The following is a 15,585-nucleotide window of genomic DNA, read 5'->3' as shown; positions in this document are numbered from 1 at the left end:
CCTCAGCATTGATACCATCTGCATTGCCCAAATTGTGGTCCAAAAGGCCTTAGCTAACTAGGTAGAATTGGCTTCGGAGTCTATTAAACTGTAGCATTATATCCCACAGCGCAGTGAAAAGAAAAAGGCAATGCTACAAGAAGGTCTACTTATGATTCAGCAATCAAGTCGAAGAGATACGAATAATACCAGGGAGAAACAAAATTTTCAAAACTTAAGATTATCAGAAATATTGTATAAAAACTCTGTAAAGCATTAGTAACTTCCTGTTTTTGAACGTTGAGAGAAAAAAAGTGTTCAGTTTTGAGTGCGAAGCTATTACCCAGAGGTCAGTCAGAAAGTTGATGCATTGGTTTTATTTTTTCACAATTTCCTAAATTTGAGAAAGAGTCTTTTGGATTGCAAAGCAATGAAAGTAACTCTTTCATTCAAAAAGGGGAGCAGGAAACTATAGGCCAGTTCTCCTGATATCTGAGAAGGAAAATGTTAGCTATTATTAAAGCTATTCTAGCAGAGAATTTTGAAGATAAAAGGAAATCCTAGTTAGATTTCCAGAAGGTATTTCACAAGGTGCTACAAAGGATATTGCAGAAAATAAAAGCTCACGATTTTGGCGGTAACATATAGAAGACAGGCTGGCTAATGGATAACAGGGCAGATATGGAACTTAGTCCAGTTGGAAAATGTAGTAAGTGGTGTGCCACGGGGATCCGTGTTATTCCTCCAATCTAACAATTTATCTTTTTATGGATTTGGATAAAGCCAGTAAAGATATTATTAAATTTGCTGAGATGGAAAAGAAATCAAGTTCTGAAGAGGAAACATTGCTGTACAATACGAGACTGATAAGTTAGGAGAGTAGTAACAGATCACAAGATTAAAAATATATATAAATTTTGGGGGGTTTTTTCTCTCCCACAAATTCGGAGAGCAAATTTTATTGAATATTATTTTTTTATTTTGTATACGCTTTGTGAACCCACAATGCTGTTCGGAAGCAAATCAACCTCGTTCTAAAGGACTGCCAAAGAATGGCAATACAATTTTTGGATGGGGAAGGAAAAAATGGATGACACAGATTTAGCAAGGATAACAGTAAAATACCGCAGGAAGAGTCAGAAAACTCATTAAAAGCAACTCAAATGCGCAGGAATTAAGGAGATTACAAAAAGTGATGGGCACTGCCCAGTCTATCACAGGTATTGATCTGCCCACCATCAAAGGGATCTACTGGAGGCACTGCCTCAGAAAGGTAACCAGCATCATCAAGGACCCACACCATCCTGGCCACACTTTTATTTCACTCCTGTCATCAGGAAGTATAGGAGTCTGAACTCCAGGTTCAAGAATAGTTTCTTCCCAACAGTATGAAGAAGGGTCCTGACCCGAAACGACATTCTGTAGATGCTGGCTGACCCGCTGAGTTATTCCAGCCCTTTGTTTTTTTTTGTAAACCAGCATCTGCACTTCCTTGTTTCTACATTCTCCACAACAACCAGCAGTCTCTTGAATACTACAAACAGTAATTAAATAATTAACTTTGAACTGTCTTTAAAATACTGAGGATTTCAGGCATTTTGCAGTAATATTCGAATTTTAAATTTATCAATTTTATTTATTATTATCTATAAGTACGGTCTTTACAGGATTGTTATGTTGCTGCAAATATGAATTTCACTGTACCGTTTTCGGTACATATGACAATTAAACATTTTTGACTCTCAACTTGAAGATAACTAAGATATCGTTAATGGGGCCCAAAAACAATGTACTACAGATATAGGAAATCGGAAAATAGGAAATGCTGGAAACATACAGCTTGGGCAGCATAAGTGGAGAGAGAAACAAAGTGACCATTATATTATTGAATTTACAAGTTAAGAATGGAAACCATGACAGGTACACGGATAGGAAAGGGTTTTGGAGGGATATGGGCTGGCAGGAGGCAATGGGCCTATTTTAGATGAAGCACCTTGGTTGGCATGGATGAGTTGGGCTGAAGGGCCTGTTTTGGAGCTGTATGATGAGTATTGCTCGGGAGAGTAGAGCAAACAGTCACAAACATTATTTAAGAAGTGTGTTGATGAGCACCTAAATTGCCCAGGCTTTGAAGGCGACGCTCCCGGTGTTGGAAAATGGGATTCATATGGATCAGTACCCATTGGTTAGCATAGATACAGTGGACTGAATGGTCTGTATCACTGCTAAATAACTAATACACAATTTGTAACTGATAAACATTGATAAACATTGCTTTAAAACATGAAGTCTCACCTAGAACAGCAAGCTTATTCTGGACTGCAGGGGGAAACAAAAAGATAGCATTTAGTCTAAGGAAAGAAATGTTGCATAAAAAGCAGCAAGCCTGAGAATTGAAGAAGTTAGCAAAAGATGACCAACTGATTGAGAAATGGATAATAGAATAAGAATAAATCAACGAGAAACATAAAAACAGCCTGCGAGGGGGTGTTGCTATAGCTACGAGAAAAAAGAAAATACTCAATGGTACATGGGAGACCCATAGAAAGGGAAGAACTTACAATGGAAAATAAGGGAAAGACAGAGGAGTTAAAGCAATACTTTGCCAGTTTTCACACAAGCCAGAAAAGACCACCCTGAAATACTGGAGTACCAAGGACTCAGTACAAATGAGGTAGTAAAATAAATTAGTATTTGTAAAATAATATTACAAGAAAAATTAATGAGCCTGAAACTGATATCCCAAGAGTTTTGAAGGAGCAGCAACGGAGATTGCAATTATCCAGATATCTTCCAAAATTCTCCCCATTCGAGTGTTGTTAATGAGATTGGAGGGTGCCATGTGTGGGCCCCCAATATTTAAGAAAAGAGTGGTACGAAAAACCAGGGAACTAATTATTATCAGCCTGACATCAGTAGCTGGGAACATGCGAGAAACTTGATGTTTTTATCATGACACAGAGTCAACATGATTTATGAAATGGATTAGTCAGACTTGATTTCTAATGGCTTTCTTGAAAGTAGAATCAATGGGGGGGGGGGGAGCAAAAGATATGATGCACTTGGATTTTCAAAAGGTTTTCATAAAGGAAGCTGGTAAACAAGGTCAGAACATGTGAAATTAAGGCAATACACACATACAGCCTGAGAGATTGTTGGAGTAAACAGTTGCTTCACAGGTTGGCAGGCTATAACTGGTGGGATAAAGCAGGGTTGTTTTTTCATCCCAACCACTATATGGGACAGGCAGCGTCTCTAGAGAGAAGGAATGGGTGACATTTCGGTTTGAGACCTTTCTTCAAGTTCAAGTGAGTTTATTGTCATGTGTCCCTGTATAGGACAATGAAATTCTTGCTTTGCTTCAGCACACAGAACATAGTAGGCATTTACTACAAAACAGATAAGTGTCCATATACCATAATATAAATATATACACACATGAATAAATAAACTGATAAAGTGCAAATAACAGATAATGGGTTATTAATAATCAGAGTTTTATCGAGCCAGGTTTAATAGCCTGATGGCTGTGGGGAAGTAGCTATTCCTGAACCTGGTTGTTGCAGTCTTCAGGCTCCTGTACCTTCTACCTGAAGGTAGCAGGGAGATGAGTGTGTGGCCAGGATGGTGTGGGTCTTTGATGATACTGCCAGCCTTTTTGAGGGAGCGACTGCGATAAATCCTCTCGATGGAAGGAAGGTCAGAGCCGATGATGGACTGGGCAGTGTTTACTACTTTTTGTAGTCTTTTCCTCTCCAGGGCGCTCAAATTGCCGAACCAAGCCACGATGCAACCGGTCAGCATGTTCTCTACTGTGCACCTGTAGAAGTTAGAGAGAGTCCTCCTTGACAAACCGTCTCTCCGTAATCTTCTCAGGAAGTAGAGGCGCTGATGAGCTTTCTTGATAATTGCATTAGTGTTCTCGGACCAAGAAAGATCTTCAGAGATGTGCACGCCCAGGAATTTGAAGCTCTTGACCCTATCAACCATCGACCCGTTGATATAAATGGGGCTGTGGGTCCCCCTCCTACTCCTTCCAAAGTCCACAATCAGTTCCTTGGTTTTGCTGGTGTTGAGGGCCAGGTTATTGCGCTGGCACCATATGGACAGTTGCTCAATCTCTCTTCTATACTCTGACTCATCCCCATCAGTGATATACATCCCACAACAGTGGTGTCGTCAGCGAACTTGATGATGGAGTTCGCACTGTGACTGGCGCTGCAGTCATGAGTATAGAGTGAGTACAGCAGGGGGCTGAGCACGCAGCCTTGAGGTGCTCCAGTGCTGATTGTTATCGAGGCTGACACGTTTCCACCAATACGAACAGACTGTGGTCTGTGAATGAGGAAGTCGAGGATCCAATTGCAGAGGGATGCGCAGAGACCCAGTTCTGCAGGTTTGGTAACCAGCTTGGCGGGGATGATTGTGTTAAATGCCGAGCTGTAATCGATGAATAACAGCCTGACATATGAGTCTTTGTTGTCCAAGTGGTCCAGAGCGGAGTGGAGGGCCAGCGAGATTGCATCCACCGTTGATCTGTTGTGGCGGTAAGCGAACTGCAGTGGATCCAGGTTTTTGTCGAGGTAGGCGTTGATTTGCTCCATGATCAACCTCTCAAAGCACTTCATCACCATCGGCGTTAGCGCCACTAGTGTCGATAGTCATTGAGGCACGTTACCTTACTCTTCTTGGGCACTGGTATAATTGATGCCCTTTTAAAGCAGGTGGGGACCTCAGACCTCAGAGGTGAGAGGTTGAAAATGACCTTCAGACCTTCAGTCTGAAGAACTGGTGGGATAATCCCATTATCCCACTAGTTATAGCCTGCCAACTTGTGAAGCAACTGTTTACTCCAACAATCTCTCAGGCTGTGTGTGTATATTGTCTTTATTTCATGTGTTCTGACCTTCAGTCTGAAGAAGGGTCTCGACCCAAAACGTCAACCATTCCTTCTCTCCAGAGATACTGCCTGTCCCGCTGAGTTACTCCAGCATTTTGTGTCTACCTTCGATTTATACCATCATCTGCAGTTCTTTCCTACACATACTGAATCTATATTAATGATTTGCCTGAGGGGATGAAATGCCGTATTTCTATGTTTGCTGAAGACCCAAGTGGAAATATGGATAGTAATGAGGATGCAAAGAGGCTTCAAGGGGATATAAAAAAGCAAAATGAGTGGGCAACAACATGATAGCAGTAGCACAACATGCAAAAATGTGAGGTTATTTAAAAACAAAAAAGGAACACCTATATCTATATATAAATCTTATATTTTGTGGTCGGTCGGGGGCAGTGTTCCGCGGGGGCGGGGCAGCGTTCCGCGGGCCGGCGACTACAACAAGCCGGGAGCCAATGCGTGCAGCTGGACTGGGAGTGACAGGCGCCGGGGGCGGGAGCTGCTGAGCCCACACACCCCCTACACCCCCCCCTCCCCCACACACCCTCTCCCCCACCCACACACACCCCCCCTCCCCCACACACCCCCATTCCCCCACACCCCCCCATTCCCCCACACCCCCCCATACACCCTCCCCCCTTCCCCCACACAATGGTGGAATATTGCATTGGGGAATGGGTTGCGTTGGGGGACCAGGCCTCCCGTGTGACTGGGACCCAACGGGTCCCACTTAGTCTTGTTTTAAATGCTCAAGACAGGAAAATTCAGGGGTTCAAAAATGATTTGTGTGCTTTATACTCAAATTCCGGAAAACTAACATGCAACAGGCAATTTGGAAGGAATTTGGTACAATACTCTTTTATGCAAGAAGTTTTGAATGGAAGAATAAAGTGTTACTACAATTATATTACAAAGCAAAAACATTAAATGCTACAAATGCTACAAAAGATCAGGTAGCATCTGTGAAAAGGCAAACAGTTAACATTTCAGGCCAATGCCCATTCATCGGTCACCCCAATTATCTATCAAGGTAGAAGATCAGCTGTGCATTCTGATAAACTACCCAAGCAGAATACGAGGCGTTGTTCCTCTAGTTTGCACATCATAATCATACAGTTGGCAATTATAAACATTTGGTAATTAACACAAGGAAATAACTTAAATAACTAAATAAGTAATTACAGTTCTTTTAACCTACCCTGTGACACTTTGATTGCGAGGAGGATAATCTACTCCTCCCCGACTGTCACAGCCTATCTGACAAGTGATGCACCATCAGCCTCTTCCAACATCTCCCCATGAATGTTCTATTCATCCAATCAATGGCAATATAATCATCTCTTTCCACTGACAATGGTATTATCTCTCCTCAACGTCTACCTTTAGTTCCTCTAATTTCTCATCTACATGCTACAAACTAGTGAAATCGCATCAATTATCACTAGTGCAATAATATTTTGCTTTCCCATCACCAGCACTTCCACCAACATCAAACGGAGAGGCTGTTTATTCACTAAAGGATCAGGAGAAATTTCCTCCATACACATGGAACCCATATATCACCAACTTCGGCCATTCATCAGAAATGTTATTCTCCAGATCATTAATCTCTCTGGTGACTGTTTGAGTGTTAAAGTGTGTTTATTGGTAACATGTATTGAAATGAAAAACTTGCTTCAGCTCCGCAGAGACATTAGATGCAACAACAATACATTCTCATTATCAGCCTGAAGGATCCCTACCCAAAATGTGACCTATACATTCCCGCCACAGATGTTACCTGACCCGCTGAGTTACTCCAACACTTTATTTTGCTTCCAGCTTCTGCAGTTCCCTGTGTGCATAAATTCACTTCTAAGTAAATCAGACCACGACTGTCCAAATCAGACTCAAGATTATTCACCAATTTGCTGAGATACTCGTTGCTAAGCTTTTGATCCTACACCTAAAATGTGCGAAATAAATGCAAGAAACTCATTATGCTTCACATAGTACTCATGAAAACGAAAACATTGCACAGTGCTGAGAAGTTTGCATGAAACTGCTTATAAAATGGTCATTGGCCCATCTGCAAGTCTCATCCAGTTCTTGCAGACATCAGTCTGTTGTAATCACTTACTCTCATCTTCTCTCTCCAACATGCCAACATATTATACATGAATTTTTCTCCCCAACTTCCCTGGACATATCTCCTTTAAAAGGCTAATATTAATATGGTATGCTCCACCGTGTCAAAATCGCTACCCAAATCTTAATTATTTGTTATATAAAGATGTTTTTCTGTGCTAATGGATTCTTGTGCTAATCAGATTCTTGTGTCAACCATTTTGAATATGCACTGATATTTGGTAATTAACACAAGGAATATGCACTGATATTTGGTAATTAACACCGTTCCAGGCCCCCACTATCCTCTCTGTAACAAAAAAACTTTCCCAGCACATCTCCATTAAACATTCCCCCTCTCACCCTACAGCAAAAATATTTTGTCTTTTGCAATCGATGTTGATATTTATATTAACACACAAAAAAAAAACAGGACCCTAAATGCTTCATTGCTTGAAGAATATATTGGTGACAAAACCTGTTAACTAAGCTTGGTTAACTGGTTTTGGCACAAATGCATTCGGCAAGCACAGTTTTTTAAATTACTGTTTTATTGTGTATTGCTTCTCCTTATTCTCACCATTAAAAAACATAAGATAATGCAATGAAGTACAATGCCCACCATAATGTTTGGGACAAAGACCCATCATTTATTTATTTGCCTCTGTACTCCGCAATTTGAGATTTGTAATAGGAAAAAAATCGCATGTGCTTAAAGTGCACATTGTCAGATTTTAATAAAGGTCATTTTTATACATTTTGGTTTCAGCATAAAGTCATAGATTAATAGTGTGAAAACAGGCCCTTCGGCCCAACCCGTTCACACCAGCCAACAATGTCCCAGCTACCCTAGTCCCACTTGCCTGTGCTTGGTCCATACCTCTCCAAACCTGTCCTGTCCATGTACCTGTCCAACTGTTTTCTTTAATGATGGGATAGTCCAAGCCTCAACTACCGCCTCTGGCAGCTTGTTTCATACACCCACCACCCTCTGTGTGAAAAAGTTACCCCTCGGATTCCTATTAAATCTTTTCCCCTTCACCTTGAACCTATTTCCTCTGGTCCTCGATTCCCCTACTCAGGGTAAAAGACTCTGTGCATCTACCCGATCTATTCCTCTCATGATTTTGTATATCTCTATAAGATCTCCCCACATCCTCCTACGCTCCATGGAATAGAGACCCAGCCTACTCAACCTCGTAAATCTTTTCTGAACCCTTTCAAGCTTGACAATATCTTTCCTATATCATGGTGCCCAGAAATGAACACAATATTCTAAATGCGGTCTCACCAACGTCTTATACAACTGCAACAAGACCTCCCAACTTCTATACTCTGACTGATGAAGACCAAAGTGCAAAAAGCCTTTTTCACAACCTTATCTACCTGCGACTCGACCTTCAAGGAACCATGCACTTGTACTCCTAGATCCCTCTGCTCTACAACACTACACAGAGGCCTGCCATTTATTGTGTAGGTTCTGCGCTTGTTCAACGTCCCAAAATGCAACACCTTACACTTCTCTGTATTGAATTCCATCAACCATTCCTCCACCTACCTGGCCAATCGATCCAGATCCTGCTGCAATCGTTCACAACCATCTTCACTATCTGCAAAAACACTCACTTTTGTATCATCGTAGCATGTACCATGTAGAAATTACAGCAGTGTTTATACATAGTCCCCCCCCTCCATTTCAGGGCACCATAATATTTGGGACACAGCAATGTCATGTAAATTAAAGTATCCAATTTTAGTATTTTGTTGCATATCCTTTGCATGCAATGACTGCTTGAAGTCTGCGATTCATGGACATCACCAGTTGCTGGGTGTCTTCTCTGGTGATGCTCTGCCAGGCCTGTATTGCAGCCATCTTTAGCTTATGCTTGTTTTGGGGGCTAGTCCCCTTCAGTTTTCTCTTCAGCATATAAAAGACATGCTCAATTGGGTTCAGATCGGACTTGGCCACTCAAGAATTGACCATTTTTTAGCTTTGAAAAACTCCTTTGGTGCTTTAGCAGCATGTTTGGGATCATTGTCTTGCTGTAGAATGAACTGCCGGCCAATGAGTTTTGAGGCATTTGTTTGAACTTGAGCAGATAGGATGTGTCTATACACTTCAGAATTCATTATGTTACTACCATCAGCAGTTGTATCATCAATGAAGATAAGTGAGCGAGTACCTTCAGCAGCCATACATGCCCAGGTCATAACACCCCCACCATTGTGTTTCACAGATAAGGTGGTATGCTTTGGATCTTGGGCAGTTCCATCTCTCCTCCATACTTTGCTCTTGCCATCACTCTGATGTAATTTAATCTTCGTCTCATCTGTCCACAAGACCTTTTCTAGAACTGTGGTTGCTCTTTTAAATACTTCTTGGCAAACTGGTCATCCTATTTTTGCGGCTAACCAGTGGTTTGCATCTTGCAGTGAAGCCTATGTATTTATGCTCATGAAGTCTTCTGCGGACAGTGGCCATTGACAAATCCACACCTGACTCCTGAAGAGTGTTTCTGATCTGTCGGACAGGGTTTTTTTTCTTTATTATAGAGAGAATTCTTCTGTCATCAGCTGTGGGGCTCTTCCTTGGCCTGCCCGTCTCTTTGCGATTAGTAAACTCACCAGTGTTCTCTTTCTTCTTAATGATGTTCCAATCAGTTGATTTTGGTAAGCCTAAGGTTTGGCTGATGTATCTAACAGTTTTATTCTTGTTTCTCAGTCTCATAATGGCTTCTTTCACTTTCATTGGCACAACGTTGGTCCTCTTGTTGATTATCAGCAATAATAATTTCCAACGGTGATGGAAATACTGGAGGAAAGACGAGGTGCTGAGAGCTCTCTTATACCTGCATTAAGGAGGCAATTAAACACACCTGAGCAATTAGACATAGAAAATAGATGCAGGAGTAGGCCATTCGGCCCTTCGAGCCTGCACCGCCATTCAATATGATCATGGCTGATCATCCACCTGTGAAGCGATGTGTCTGAAACATTATGGTGCCCTGAAATGGGGGGACGATGTATAAACACAGCTGTAATTTCTACATGGTGAAACCAAAATGTATAAAAATACCCTTTAATGAAATGTAACAATGTGCACTTTAACCACACGTGATGTTTTTTCTATTACAAATCTCAAATTGTGGAGTACAGAGGCAAATAAATAAATAAATGACGGGTCTTTGTCCCAAACATTATGGAGGGCACTGTATATCTATCACATTCTCACCTACTCCATCGGCATATTAACACCCTCTTAATAACCATTTCCTTTTTTCAAATATTGCCCAGGATGAGCCACTATTGGTTATCTAGCACATTAATGCTAATCATGTAGGAAGGAACTGCAGATGCTGGTTTAAACCGAAGATAGACACAAAATGCTGGAGTAACTCAGCGGGACAGGCAACATCTCTGGAGAGAAGGAATGGGTAACGTTTCGGGTCGACATTAATGCTAATCGCATAGTTTGGATCATTATGCATATCTGGAGCCATCCATTGAGAATAGACATTTGGCTTCTGTGCGCCACTACAATAGTACATAAGGGCAAACAGAAGAAAAAGCATTAAGATCAAGACCTCAAACCCCAACACAAAATCCATGGCCCACCTGGCAGCAGTGATTTCTGCTCCTGTTTGTTCGAGAAAAGGACGACTTGTAGCAGGTACCAACATATCATTGGACAGATACCATCAATACTATTTCAACAAAACCTTCAATTCCACTGGAAGGATAAACAAACCAATGTCCGGACCCCAGACCAACATTCCCAGCTTTGACAATATTCCTAGGTGGTCAGAGGAATAGATTTATGGTTGGTACTAAAGGCCTCCAAGGAAAAGCATGACATCTTCATTAATCCTTTGTCTATAACCACTTTCAGTGAACTAGCAGCATTCAGGACACCATGGACAACCTCAAATTAATGTACCGGTAGCACACAATTACCCTTCAAGCGTAACCTGCTCCACCTCTTTCAAATTTGGAGGGCTCGACACTGTCCCCATCATACCATAGGATAGTGGAGTTTAAGAGGCTTTTAGGTGGGCACATGAATATACAGGGAATAAAGGGATGTGGATCACATGCAGACAAATGAGATTGGTTTATGTTAGCATCATGTCTGGCACAGACATTGTGTGCAGAAGGTCTGTTCTTCTGCTGTACTATGCATAATATCTATGGTCATCGCCAGTATTTGACACTGGGATGATTCTTGATTGGTTTTTAGGTGTCCCTCTGTGTGTGTGCGCGCATGAGTGTGTGTGTGCGCGCGTGCGCGTGTGCGTGTGTGTGTGTGCATATAAAACCCCAAATGTGGTTCAATCCTGACTACAGGTGCTGTCTGTTCGGAATTTGTACGTTCTCTCCGTGACCTGCGAGGGTTTTCTCCGGGTGCTCCGATTTCTTCCCACACTCCAAAGAAGTACAGGTTATGAGGCTAATTGTCTTGGCAAAATTGTAAATTGTCCATAGGGTGTGTAGGATAGTGTTATTAGTGTTCAGGGATCACTGGTCGGCCCGGACCTGGTGGGCCAATGGGCCTGTTTCCGTGCTGTATCTCTAAACTAAAGTAAAACGATTAATTAATCTTAACCAACCTGATCTCCCGGTGGCTTAGCACTTCAACTCCCCCTCCCATTCCGAATCCGACCTTTCTGTCCTGGGCCTCCTCCATGGCCAGAGTAAGGACCACTGTAAATTGGAGGAGCAGCACCTCATATTTCGCTTGGGCAGTTTGCACCCCAGCGGTATGAACATTGACTTCTCTAATTTCAGACAGTCCTTACTTTCTCCTTCCCTTCTCAGCTCTCCCTCAGCCCTCTGGCTCCGCCTCTTCCTTTCTTCCTCCCACCCCACCCTCACATCAGTCTGAAGGGTTTCCACCCCAAACGTTGCCTATTTCCTTCGCTCCATAGATGCTGCCTCACCCACTGAGTTTCTCCACCATTTTTGTCTCCCTAATTAATCTTGCCTTTGTCTGTTGATGAAGAATAATCCTCACTAAAGATGCTATAGATGTGCAAATCACTTCTTCCCTGACCCTAACTTATTTACATTCACATTCTGTTTGACCAAATGGCTGCAGTAATCTATGAACATGCAACCATAAAGATATTGCTGAACAAACAACTAAAGTATAAATCATTTTTTTCTAATGTAACTATCTTTATCAACAGCCCAGCTAACTCTGGGCTTGCAATTTCAACAAGGTATTTAACAGTAGGCAGAGATTCAATGGAATTGTTGACTCTTGTTGATAGGTCATGATTAGTTTACATATTCTTAAAACAAAAAGTTATTTTAATAAAACTGTCAAAACTTTAAAAAGTAAACTGACAGGTAACACTAGCTTTAACCTAAGCAATTAGAACTCACTTTTGGAGATTTATTTTAAGAGATGATTTTCAATATCATGAGTCACACGACAAATATAAGATGTATGCTCATGACGTTGAAATCATCAGTCATTTATAACAAAAAATTGGAACAGTGGAGTTTAACTCAAATTGCTCTGGAACACATACAGAATGAATAGAACAAAAATATGGTTTTATTAATTTTAAATCAGGTACAGCTAAAGTAGTGTAGTGTAGCACAAATGTCCCTTTTGAACTGGGGATTGTTTTCGGTGCCTCAGGATGGAACAGGAAATAATAAAAAGTCTCAGGATTTGCCTACACCAAAAAAAAGTTTTGGCTGATTGGGGAAAATATATATTTAAAGATCAAGAATAGGGCAAAAAAACAAACATTCTGGGTAGTGATCCCTGGCCTCCTTGATGCTCATGAAAACTGGACTACTGGAGCAATCACAGCACTAAAAAAGTACAGGTAGACAAAAATGCCGGAGAAACTCAGCGGGTGAGACAGCATCCATGCAGCGAAGGAAATAGGCAACGTTTCGGGCCGAAACCCTTCTTCAGACTGATGTCTAATACCAATTCTGTCTCTGCAAATTCACTGAAGGGACAAGCAAAATAATGTAAAAGTCTTCTTATAGGTCAACATCCCCAGTATCGATGCAGACTGTGTATAACGAGGACCTCGTTGGTTGTAAGCCCCAGTAGGGAACTCCCAAAACTACTTGGGCACAGGAAAAGATCACCGAGTGGACAGAGGGAAAGCTTCATGACTGTATTCCAAGCTTCATTTAAGAAATGCAATATTCTCACTGATTCCTAGGAATTTCTAACGCATGACCACACAAGATGGAGGACGAGCAACTAGCATGTTATTGAGAATGTTGTCACCATACATCAGGAGAACAGACCAGGTGGAATAAGGAACAGACCACCTACCCGATTGCTCCGTTGACCAGTCTCATCTCTGCAGCAGTCTGCAGTTCCACATTAGCCATCTCAGAACTCACAAAACCACAGTGAAACCAAATCACCCCTGATTTAGAGAACTGTCCAAGAAAAAGAAATGGTAGGAAGGAACTGCAGACGCTGATTTACACCAAAGATAGACACAAAATACCGGAGTAACTTGGCGGGACAGGCAGCATCTCTAGAGAAGGAATGGTTGCGTTTCAGGTCAAGACTCTTCTTCAGTCTGAAGAAGGGTCTTGACCCGAAACGTCATCTATTCCTTCTCTCCAGAGATGGTGCCTGGCCCGCTGAGTTATTTCAGCGTTTTGCGTCTATTTAGGAAGAAATCGTAGTTTTACCCTCTATTTCCCCCCTCATAAGTTGCTGAATCATTACTTTCAAAAAAGAATATTTATTAAAAAAAAGGCATCACAAAGAGTGCTAAGTAAATGAGATAAATTCATTGCACAAGGATACATGCTGGCTATTACTCATTTGAGAGGCTACATACACCACATGCTGTAATTTGCTTGCTTACCAGTGTAACACATCTGTGGAAATGCATGGCAGAGTTTGCATTGCAATCACAGTGGGTAGGTAAGCATTTGGGGGAGAATTAATCATGACTACAGGTGGGAAATTTAATAAGTAGCACCAAGGCCAATGCATCAAGTCATGATTAATAGTGAGAATTTTGTGCCAAACCTGTGCCAGTTTACAGAGCTAAATTAGTGACAACTGCCTATACCTAATACAACATGTGCAATGATACTAACATTTTCATTTCCAATAAAATAGCTTAATTAATTGGAAGTACCACCTGAATTTATTTATATAGTCAAACGTGCACTTTTATTTCATGCAGGTTATTGGAGGCACATTCAAGTAATTCAAATAAAGACCTAGTGGAATTGATTGCGTTAGTCTTTTAGAACCGTTAAAATAAACTAATCTTCTTAAGAAACATTTTAAACTGGATAATCTGAAGCCTGAAAAGAAAAATAAATCTGGCCAGAAATCTATGAACAGTGAGAGTAAAAACAGGAAATTATACGCAGTCAATTAGTGCAGCACTTGGGTATTTCTACTTACCAAATATATTAATAAGTTTCAGAATTAAAGTACCACGTTGTCAGATTTAGAAGTAATACTCTATTTAGTTGAAGGGCACGCAAGATCGCCAATGCGATTGCACATCTGCACTGGATGAACACGAGAGAAATGTAAATAGCCGGCACCATGGGCGGCACAGTGGCGGAGCAGTAGAGTTGCTGCCTTACAGCGCCAGAGACCCAGGTTCAATCCTGTACGGAGTTTGTACGTTCTCCCGGTGACCTGTGTGGGTTTTCTCCAGGAGCACCGGTTTTCTCCCACACTCCTAAGACGTACAGGTTTGTGGGTTAATTGACTTGGTATGTCCGTGAATTGTCCCTAGTGTGTGTATGATAGTGTAAATGTGTGTGGATTGCTGGTCAGTGCAGACTCAGTGAGCCGAAGGGCCTGTTTCCACGCTGTATCTCTAAAATTAAATGCTTCTGCCACATCGACATATTAAATTTGTTCATTAAGAATAATGAAGTGGAATCCAATTTCAGATTCTGAAGACAGTTTCAAAGCTTTTAATTCTGCTCCTGCATTGCTATAATTAAGATGATTAAATGTTATAGCGATGCAAAGATACAACACTTGAAACATGCCTTCAGCCTATTTCCGCGCTGACCATGAACCATCCATCTAATCTCCCAATTCTACATTTCTCTATTTGCTGCATTAATTTATTGTAAACAATATTAATACAATGACTAGATATCAGTGGCTAATCTTGATTTTGAAGAGAAATGCTCAAAGATCTCAGGATCTATATATTTTGATAACAATCTCTTCTGAGAGTCAGTTGCTGTCATATTTCAATCCCCCACTAATTCTCGCCATTAGGAATAATGACAACATAACTAGACCAAGGATTTTTCATATTTAAGAATGATCTGAGAACAAACCAGAAAGAAAAAAAGAACTTATTTTAAGGTACGTTACCTGAGGTTATGACAAACCATAAACAGTTATGAGGCCAGAGGTGATTAAGCAGTTACTGTGACTAAAATAAATAAAAACATTATAAATAAAAGTAAAGTTCTGGAAATACTTAACTGGTCAGGCCACATCCATGAAGGGTGCACTGATTAACATTTTGGGTCAAAGACTGATCAGTTCTGATGAACCTCAAGTGCTAAAGTAAAATGCTACCGATGGCACAGCGGTAGAGTTGCTGCCTTACATCGCT

General features: G+C 41.2%; 2 protein-coding genes across 4 annotated transcripts in view; both read right to left on the bottom strand.

Annotated features, from left to right (window-relative positions):
* The window catches only part of ccdc88c (coiled-coil domain containing 88C), a 445,054-nt gene that overhangs the window by 102,893 nt on the left and 326,576 nt on the right, over positions 1 to 15,585 (bottom strand). The gene's annotated exons all lie outside the window — the stretch shown is intronic.
* ppp4r3a (protein phosphatase 4 regulatory subunit 3A) overlaps positions 1 to 15,585 on the bottom strand; it is a 106,292-nt gene that overhangs the window by 78,354 nt on the left and 12,353 nt on the right. The gene's annotated exons all lie outside the window — the stretch shown is intronic.

Source organism: Amblyraja radiata, chromosome 9 (assembly GCF_010909765.2).
Source record: "Amblyraja radiata isolate CabotCenter1 chromosome 9, sAmbRad1.1.pri, whole genome shotgun sequence".
Classification (NCBI taxonomy): Eukaryota; Metazoa; Chordata; class Chondrichthyes; order Rajiformes; family Rajidae; genus Amblyraja; species Amblyraja radiata.
The sequence above is the reverse complement of the archived record's forward strand: the minus strand, read 5'-3'. Positions and strand labels throughout refer to the sequence as shown.